The sequence below is a fragment of the Zea mays genome, chromosome 5, assembly GCF_902167145.1.
Source record: "Zea mays cultivar B73 chromosome 5, Zm-B73-REFERENCE-NAM-5.0, whole genome shotgun sequence".
NCBI lineage: Eukaryota > Viridiplantae > Streptophyta > Magnoliopsida > Poales > Poaceae > Zea > Zea mays.
In genome coordinates this window covers 152,590,905-152,600,546 of record NC_050100.1, presented here as the reverse complement: position 1 = coordinate 152,600,546, position 9,642 = coordinate 152,590,905, and the positions used below count along the sequence as shown (strand labels likewise).

Genomic DNA, 9,642 nt, shown 5'->3' with positions numbered 1-9,642 from the left:
TGTTCATTATCTTTTTCATGAAAATCCACATAAGGCCTATAACCTAACTCTTCGTAAATAGGTGTTTAATAATATAATTAGAATCTTTTCACATAAAACATTGTTTAAGCTATTTATGAGCTTTTTATAAAAGTAATGTTTAATAATGTGTTTCATAACTCATCAACCTTCGATATATAACATATCTTTTCTAAAAAGGTTTAATAATGTTTAATAGTGTATTTTATAATGCTTCATAACTAAGTGTTTAATAAATGTGTTTTATAATCCTTTAGCCATATCCTTAGTTACTCTATATAACTCTTTCTAAAAAGATTAAATTGGTTCGCCTAATCGTTGTAAATTTATAATTAAGATGTTTTCAAGCTTAAGTCTTGTTTTATGAAATATGAACCAAACCTTTTTCAAGGGAGTGCCTTCTTGTTATAACCATTGCTTGTTGTGTTTTGACAAGCAAATGCTCTTTTCGTTAAGCTTTCTTTTAGCTTTATGTATGGTGAATATTGTATGTTATTGAGTGGTGTTTTGTTTCTTCTTGTTTGTTTGTGTGATATTCAGTGGTTCATCTAGAAGTTAAGAATCAAGATCTATTCCGATCCGTGGAAGAATCTCAAGTTTTCAATAAGCAAGGCAAGTGGACTTCTCCCTCTTCATACTCTGTTTGATCCCAAACAATACATTTAATAAAGTTTTTTCTTGGATATATATGCATAATTTGATGGGTTACCTATTCAGATACACCTAACCTTTCCAACCTTATTCCTTCTTAACCTGGGTTTTGATCTAATCAAGTAGCTATGCTATTGCTATGACTTTAACTTTATGTTGGTACTCCTACTGATGATATTAATGTTCCAAATGGTAAGTTTGCATTATTATTGTTAATCCAATGATTAAGCAAGATCATATTGTGATAATTGGATCATGGAGTGACCACCCAGGAAAACAGTGCAACCACAAGTGCTATCATGGATCTGGCTTGGTAATTAGCTTTATATGCTTAGTGCCTAGTGTTGGGATCATGCTTCGTCGCCGAAGGTCCTGCAGGAAGGAAACACCTTCAGCAAATCTGTTTATATGAGATACCGAAGCTACAACTCATAAAGCTTCGACGCTATAGCGTATCCAAAGACGAAGGATCGAACCGACTTAAAGATGGAATTACTTTTTAGTCCATAAGAGTCTGAGTTATGATTGTGATCTTCTGTAAGGGGCATGATTGTAATTTCTTACAGGCTGCGTCCTGTGCCTATAAATAGGTGAACAGTACTTCTTTGTTGTTCACTCAATCTTGTAATTGCTGACGTGCTACTCTGGAATTAACGTTCTCTGCCAAGGCGAAGGTACAAATGTGCCTAAACATTATATTTTGATATTTAAGTTCACATTACGAAATAATCAAATAATATTGTTTATTCTTCCTATTTTATAACGTTTTATATTTTATTTTGCATTATTTTATCTTTGATCATGAAAGCGCCTTAGTAATATATTATTCAAAACCTTCGTCCGAAGTTCATTAAATCCTTGGGGAATAATGCTTCAGCGGACGAAGGGCCTTAACATTTGACATTCTATGTTGCCTTGTTCCCAATTCATAGCACTTGAGAACAAGTCCCCAACATTGGCGCCCACCTCCGGTGAACTCACTTCCACTTTTTGAGCTGATGGCTTCGTTCAAAAATCAAGCTGGAACTGCTTCGGCTCCGAAACTGATTCTCCCGATAACAGGCGGTTCATGCTCAGAGCCGGCTAACAAGAAGCAGAAGGAGGCGCAAAGAAGAGTACAACATGTAGGGGGTACAAGGACCCTTCATCAAGTCAAGATGGTCTCACATCCCAATTACCTTCTCTCAAGAGGATCTTCAACTCAAGGATTACCCACATAATGATGCTATGGTTATCTCTTGTGTGGTCAAAGGGTTTCTGGTCCACAATGTCTTGGTTGATACAGGCAGTGCAGCGGATATCATATTTGCTAAGGCCTTCAGACAAATGCAAGAGCCTGAAGACAAGATTCATGATGCTACGCACCCTCTTTGTGGTTTCGGAGGGCGGCAGATTGTAGCGCTTGGTAAGATTACCATGCCAGTGACCTTCGGATTCGTCAACAACACAAGGACTGAGCAAATTTTGTTTGACATTGTTGACATGGAGTATCCTTACAATGCTATCATTGGTCGCGGAACACTCAATGCTTTCGAAGCAATTCTTCATCCAGCATATCTTTGCATGAAGATACCTTCGGATCAGGGACCTATTGCTATTCATGGGAGTCAGGAACCCGCCAGAAAGGCCGAGGGGAATTGGACTGATTCAAAGGCAATCCACAACATAGATGAAGCCGAAGCTTGTGAGCAGTACAAGCATAGAAGGGAGAAGGCTGCTTCGGCCGATCAGCCGAAACCCATGCTTTTATGCGAAGATATCGCAGAGCAGAAGGTGCTGCTGGGATCTCAATTGTCTGAGGAATAAGAGAAAACCCTGATAAGATTCTTGTTCAACAACAAAGATGTCTTTGCATGGTCGGCTAATGATCTTTGCGGCGTCAACAGGGATGTTATTGAACACTCGCTCAATGTTGATCCATCCTTCAGGCCCAGAAAGCAGAGGCTTCGGAAGATGTCTGATGACAAGGCCGAAGGAGCTCGAAATGAAGTAAAAAGACTCCTCAGTGCCGGAGTCATCCGAGAAGTGAAATATCCAGAATGGCTGGCTAACACTGTTATGGTAAAAAAGGTCAACGGCAAATGGAGGATGTGTATTGATTTCACTGATCTCAACAAGGCTTGTCCGAAGGATGAGTTTCCATTGCCAAGGATAGACTCCCTAGTTGATGCAGCAGCTTCATCAAAACTTATGAGTCTCTTGGACTGTTATTCAGGCTATCATCAGATTTGGATGAAGAAGGAGGATGAGCCAAAAACCAGTTTCATAACCCCTAGCAGAACATATTGTTACCTTCGGATGCCTGAGGGGCTCAAGAATGCTGGAGGAAGCTTTAGCAGAATGACAGCAAAGGTTCTTCATTCTCAGATAGGCAGAAATGTGCTAACTTATGTCGATGATATCATTGTAAAAAGCACAAAGCAAGAAAATCACATTGCTGATTTGCATGAGACTTTCGCTAATTTTAGACATGCCGGTCTAAAACTGAATCTAGAAAAGTGTGTTTTCGGAGTAAAGAAAGGGAAATTCCTTGGTTGCCTAGTTTCGACAAAAGGGATTGAGGCTAATCCAAATAAAATCGAAGCTATTCTTCGAATGGAACCACCAAGCACAAAGAAGGGGGCTCAACGATTGACAGGAAGATTGGCATCTCTCAACAGATTCATATCCAGATCAGCAGAGAGAAATTTACCATTCTTCGAAGTGCTGAAATCAGCCGAAGTTTTTCAATGGGGACCAGTTCAGCAGAGAGCCTTCGAAGAGCTGAAGCAATATTTGATAGACTTAACGACTTTAACTCCACCAACGCCAGGGGCTCCTCTGTTGTTATATGTGGCAGCCTCGCACTCAGCGGTAAGTGCGGCACTTGTCCAAGAGAAGCTTGAAGGGCAAGTCAAGAAGCAAGCTCCAATATACTTTGTATTTGAAGTTCTTAGTTTATCAAAGAAAAATTATACAGAATTGGAGAAGGTGCTATATGCTATTTTGATGGCTTCCAGAAAGCTTCGACATTATTTCCAAGCATACAATATAATTGTCCCTTCTTCACAACCATTGAAGGACATTATGAGAAATAGAGAAGCTACTGGAAGGATTGGAAAGTGGGCTGCGGAACTTAATGAATTCTGCATTGATTATGTGCACAGATCTTCGATTCAGTCCCAGGCGTTAGCTGACTTCATTGCTGACTGGACGCCAGGGGCTCAGGTAGAGGAGGCAAGTAAAGATGCCGAAGCATGGATAGTATTCTATGATGGTTCTTGGGGAACCTTCGGAGCAGGAGCAGCCGCTGTGTTGGTCGCACCCTCCAAAGTTAAAACTTGCTACGCAGCAAGACTTGATTTTAGCTGCACAAATAACATTGTTGAGTACGAAGCTTTACTTTTGGGTCTTCGAAAGTTAAAGGCAATGGGAATCAGAAGGGCGGTTCTTAAAACTGATTCCCAGGTTATCTCTGGTCATATTGACAAGAGTTGTAAGGCAAGAGACCCGAAGCTTGAGAAGTATTTAGATACGGTCCGAAGGATTGAAGCTTCCTTTGAAGGGTTTTCTGTAAAAAATATTCCTCGAGGAGAAAATGAACATGCTGATTTGCTAGCCAAGTCAGCAGCACATGGGCTGCCCTTACCTTCGGAAGTATTTTTTGAAACAATAAGAGCACCTTCGGTTGAACTCCTTGAAAGAGCGGTCCTCAATATATCTCCTATTTATAGTGAAGACTGGAGAACTGAGATCATCTCCTACCTTCAGGGTAACTTCCTTTCAGATGACGAAGCTTATAACAAGAGAATAGAGGCAAGAGCTCATCCATATGTAATAATAGAGGGGGAGCTGTACAAACATGGGGTCTGCTCTCCGTTACTCAAATGTTTATCCAGAGCCGAAGGTATAGAATTGATGAAGGAAATACATGCAGGCCTGTGTGGATCTCACATTGGATCTAGGCCTTTGCTGGGAAAAGTTTTTCGCCAAGGATTTTATTGGCCAAAGGCAGCTTCGGATGCAGCGGAGTTAGTCCAAAAGTGCGAAGGTTGTCAGAAATGTGCAAGAGATCAAAAACAACCTTCGTCTCTAACCCAGTTAATACAACCCACTTGGCCATTGCAAAGGTGGGGCCTTGATTTGTTAGGTCCGCTACCACCAGCACAAGGGAACTTAAGATATGTTGTAGTGGTAGTGGAATATTTTTCTAAATGGATTGAGGCAAAGCCTTTAGCCACAATAACTTCGGTTACTGTTCAAAAGTTTTTCTGGCAGAACATTGTCTGTCGCTTCGGAGTGCCGAAGGCCATCACTGTGGACAATGGAACGCAGTTTGATTCCGAAGCTTTCAAAGAATTTTGTGAACAAATTGGCACAAAGATCCATTTTTCATCAGTTCGACATCCGGAATCAAATGGACTAGTTGAAAGGGCTAATGGCATCATAATGACAGGAATAATGAAGTTAATATTCAATCAGCCAAGGGGAAAGTGGCCAGATGAATTAATCAAAGTGGTGTGGAGCCACAACACAACAGTATCAAGGTCAACAGGTTTTACACCATTCAAATTGCTGTTTGGTGATGAAGCAATAACCCCAGAAGAGGCTAAGGCAGGATCAATAAGAACAGTGGCTTCGGCGGAAGACGAAGCAGATTGTTCTGTGGACAAAGATGCTATAGAAGGGGTCAGGCTTCAGGCTGTGGAAAACATCAATAAATACCAAGCCGAAACAATAAAATGGCGTGATAGAAAGGTTCGGTTGAAGAACATTGGTGCTTCGAAGAGTCGCCAATCCAGACACAGTGGGCAAACTACATCTAAAGTGGGAAGGCCCCTTTTTGGTAGTATCTTCGTCAAGACCCGGATCCTACAGATTAAAGGATATGGACGGCAACGACATTCCTAGATCTTAGAATGCGGATGAGCTTCGGCGGTATTATGTGCAACCTGATGTAATCTTTTTTATTTTTTATTTTTTCTAGTTTTTTCTTATGGCACCCTTTTCCTTTCCAAAGGGGGAGAAAGGTTTTTAATGGGGCCATAGCATGTAATTTCTCTTTTTTCTTATTTCATCTCTATAAGAGCAATATCCCCCAAAGATGTAAATGTAAAAACTGAGAATGCACCATCGAGTGCAAACAAAAAAGAAAAGAAAACTGGGAGAAGCTCAAAAGTCGTTCCTAAGGGAATGCAGAGCTTACAGCGAAAAATAAACGCTGATTCCGCTGAAGTAAAAGGCGAAGAAGCTCCTAAGGGAGGCTTGCAGCGAAAAATAAACGCTGATTCCGCTGAAGTAAAAGGCAAAGAAGCTCCTAAGGGAGGCTTGCAGCGAAAAATAAACGCTGATTCCGCTGAAGTAAAAGGCGAAGAAGCTCCTAAGGGAGGCTTACAGCGAAAAGTCAACGCTGATACACCAAAAATAAACGGTGAAGCCGGAAATAAGCGGCAAAAATATTTGGGTCATTCCTAAGAGAATGAAGTTTATGATTATGACTTCGAATATATATCCGGATATTCATTTGCACGATACATCACATCATGACATTTACATTCATAAACATTCATTTAGACATACATAGGATCATTATCATCATATCATTCAGAAAAGATAGATGCTTCGGTTATGAGGATAAAGCTTCGGAGAAAAACAGAAAGAAGGAATTTTCATGCTTCGTTGTGTACGAAAAGAAGGGAAGGTGTTTTTCGCCTTCGGCTCAAAAGAAAATTTCGTCCACAGCAAAGCAGATTGTACATGGACAAAGGGGAAAGGTATATTACAAGGTACGCACAAATTTACATAAGTTTCTTTACAATTATATTACAAAATTTTCTCTAATATCTTGTGCAGCAGAGTCTTTCGGGATATCTGTTAAATCTTCAGCTTCTCATTCTTTAGCTTCATCATCCTGTACATGTTAAAACGGAATGAGAAAACCGCAGAGTTCAAGGAGAAGGTAAAAGTAACAAGTATGAGTTTCTCACTGGCTTGAGGTGGCTCCGAGCTTCGTCACCAGCCATTTTTCGCCCGTCGTTTATCCAAATCTGGGTCATGAATCTGTTTCCTATGCTTCGAGCTAGGCTGGGAATGTCAATTAAATCTGTTGGTGACAAGCTAAAGTTTGGCCTATTGACAATTTTCCCATGCGTGCAACCAGCCTTCAAGAAAGCAGCAGTTGTGCCTCGAGAAGCTAGCAGGGCGCAGAAATCGGCATGCCCAGCGATAACTTCATCAAGTGCATCAACTTCGCCCTCAATGTATTCGAAGGTGCTTGGCAGATTTTCAGCTGAAGGTGTAAATTTATCAGAGCTGGCTCCAATTGAGTGAAACACATCCTTCAGTCGTTGCACGCATCGGTTGCCGAAATCTAAGCATTTTTCCTGAAGCTCTTTTAGTAATTTTTGCAAATTTGAATTCTTCTCAATTTCGGCCTTGAGACTTGTTTCAAGATTCTTCTTTTTCTGCTCAGATTTCTCTAATTTTATGAGCAATTCGTTGTTTAATTTGTCGATTTCAGCTTGAGCTTCAGCTAGCGAGCCTTCCATAGAGTGGATCATGAAGTCCTTTTTCTTCAAGGCAGCCTCGTGATCTTTAGCTTTATTTTCAAGTTCTTGAATGTCGAAGTCCTTTTTCTTCAAAGTAGCTTCGTAGCTTTCGACTTTATTTTCTAGATCTCTGATAGTAGCTTCGTTTTTTTCGTCTTCAAGATCTTGTTGCATCCTCAGCACTTTACTTAATAATATACTCTGGTAAAACAACCTTCATCAGAAAACATCTTAATTCAAAAAACAATAAAAGTTGAGAGTTTTTACCTTGAAATTAGCATAGAACAAGCTCCCGGCGATATGTTGTCACTGGTATCTGCACAAGTCCGCTTCAATCTTCGGCAGCCCAACGTTCTTTGAGAAAGTTCTAACAACTTTAGCCTCGGTTCGATTCCGAAGGCATCTCAGTTTTCCTTCATTGACTCCGCCAAACAGCAGAGCCCCTGGTTTGTATCCATAGGATATAGCATATTTCTTTAGTTCTTCTTTTTCAGCTTCTGATAACTCTTGTCCAAGTATATCTTGAAAATTAAAGTTTTCTTCTTCCAAAGTGTCTTCAATCTGCCCTTTTCCTTTCTCAATCGTCGTGTCCACCGCGACCGCAGCAGCTTCTTCTTCGGCCATTTTCAGAAGTATGTTATCAATATCACCAAGTGTGGTTTCTAGATTAGGATCTTCGGTGATCTCAGTTTCGGCTCCGGTGGCTTCAGCTTTGGCGGTCGCTCCAGTGGCTTCGGCTCCGGTAGTTTCGGCTCTGGTGGCCGTGGTTTCGGCAGTAACAGCGCTTTCAATTATTTTCGCCGCCGATGTTGGTGGTGGTGTCTGATGAATAACATCGGCCACTTGCATAATTCTTCTTTTCTTCTTTGGCTTGGCAGGACTTTCTGTTGCCGAACACTACACGACGGTTCACTTACAGCGACCTACGGTTGGTTGCTAAAACGGCCTTCAGCGACCTATGGTTGGTCGCTAAAAACTTTTAGCGACCCATAAGGATGGTCGCTGTAAGTGCCATCGCTAAAGGCTTTAGCGACCGACATCTTTTTAGCGGCCGACCGTCCATTGCTAATATTGTATATTTAGCGACCAACCGTGGGTTGCTGTACTATAGATTTAGCAACCAACCGTAAGTCATCATACTATACATTTAGCAACCAACAGAAAGTCGCTCTTTTTACGGTTGCTATTAATAATAATATATATTTAATTAAGCAACACACATCACAGATTTTTATACACAAATCATAAAGACATACACAGTTAATCAGTATACCACAGTCATAGATCCATCACATAAACACAAAAGCACCACAATTATATATTCACAAAAGCATCACAATTATAATATCATTCACAACTAGATCATTTACAGTTTGTTGAAATGGGAGTACAACGCCACTAGACTGAAGACGAGTTTGACTGATGCATTCTAATAATAGGTTCAAAAGCACCACAACGACATCACTCCCGCACTGATTGATAATCACAAAGAACTGAATCGGTTCTTTCCCCTCATAAAAGCGCGCCTGATTAGAAAGCAAGCATAAATTAGAGAAGACAAAAGGGTCTATATCCAGTTTAACAATTCTAATTAAATAAAATCAGTAAGTTACCTGGACAGCCTGAAACTTAGCAGATTCAACCATCTTGCTTGCAAGTGAAACTGTTATTAGCCTATCCTCCTGGATAATAATTTGAAAAAAGCCTTTATTGTTCAAGTTGATTTAACAAGATAATTGAAGACTACATAATCAACAAGCATAAGGTTATCCAGAATCTCATTAATATGCACAACCAGCATAGGTAACCTTTTGGTTTTAGTTCACACACCAAGAACATGAAATCGGTGTTATCTGGTACTTCAAATCTTTCAGATCTTATTTACAAACTTCAAAGATGACAACTAAAATAAGGCAACTATGGTCTAGAAAGTCAGAGATTTACAAACTTCAAAGATGACCAGCTTAAGGATCGAGATGAACGCCTTTTACTCCTAAACTAGTAAACCTATGGTCATGAAATTTTTACACAAGTAAGATAAAGAAGTTATGTACAACTTTCTTATATAACATGTCTACAGAAAACATGGTTTACTTTACTCAATTATTACCACAACGGAGAGGATGTGTGCAGCAAAATTTAGCTCAGGGACAATCAGATTCCCTATGCAAGATTATGACAAAACCTAACCAGTACTCAGTTCTGCACCCTCATACTTAATCCTAAAGCTTCTAATTGACATCACGGCACAAATCAAGCTTTCCAAGAAAAATGCATGAACTCAATCTCTTCTAATCATTCACAAGTTCTTCTTTTAATTAGATAATAGATATTATTTTAACACTTTATGGAAACATTCAATTTTGGACTAGTATTTTTATGAGTGATAGGTGATAACCAATCATGGTTAAGGCACAAATTTCACATGATCATGTTCTATATATTA

General features: G+C 39.9%; 1 long non-coding RNA gene across 1 annotated transcript; it reads right to left on the bottom strand.

The window, feature by feature from the left end:
* Positions 1 to 8,490: 8,490 nt before the first annotated feature.
* On the bottom strand, positions 8,491 to 8,862 carry LOC109939544 (uncharacterized). Its single transcript, XR_002262025.1, has 2 exons — positions 8,810 to 8,862; positions 8,491 to 8,722 (listed from the first exon to the last, which is right to left on the bottom strand). It is a non-coding gene; the product is annotated as an uncharacterized lncRNA (long non-coding RNA).
* Positions 8,863 to 9,642: the final 780 nt, after the last annotated feature.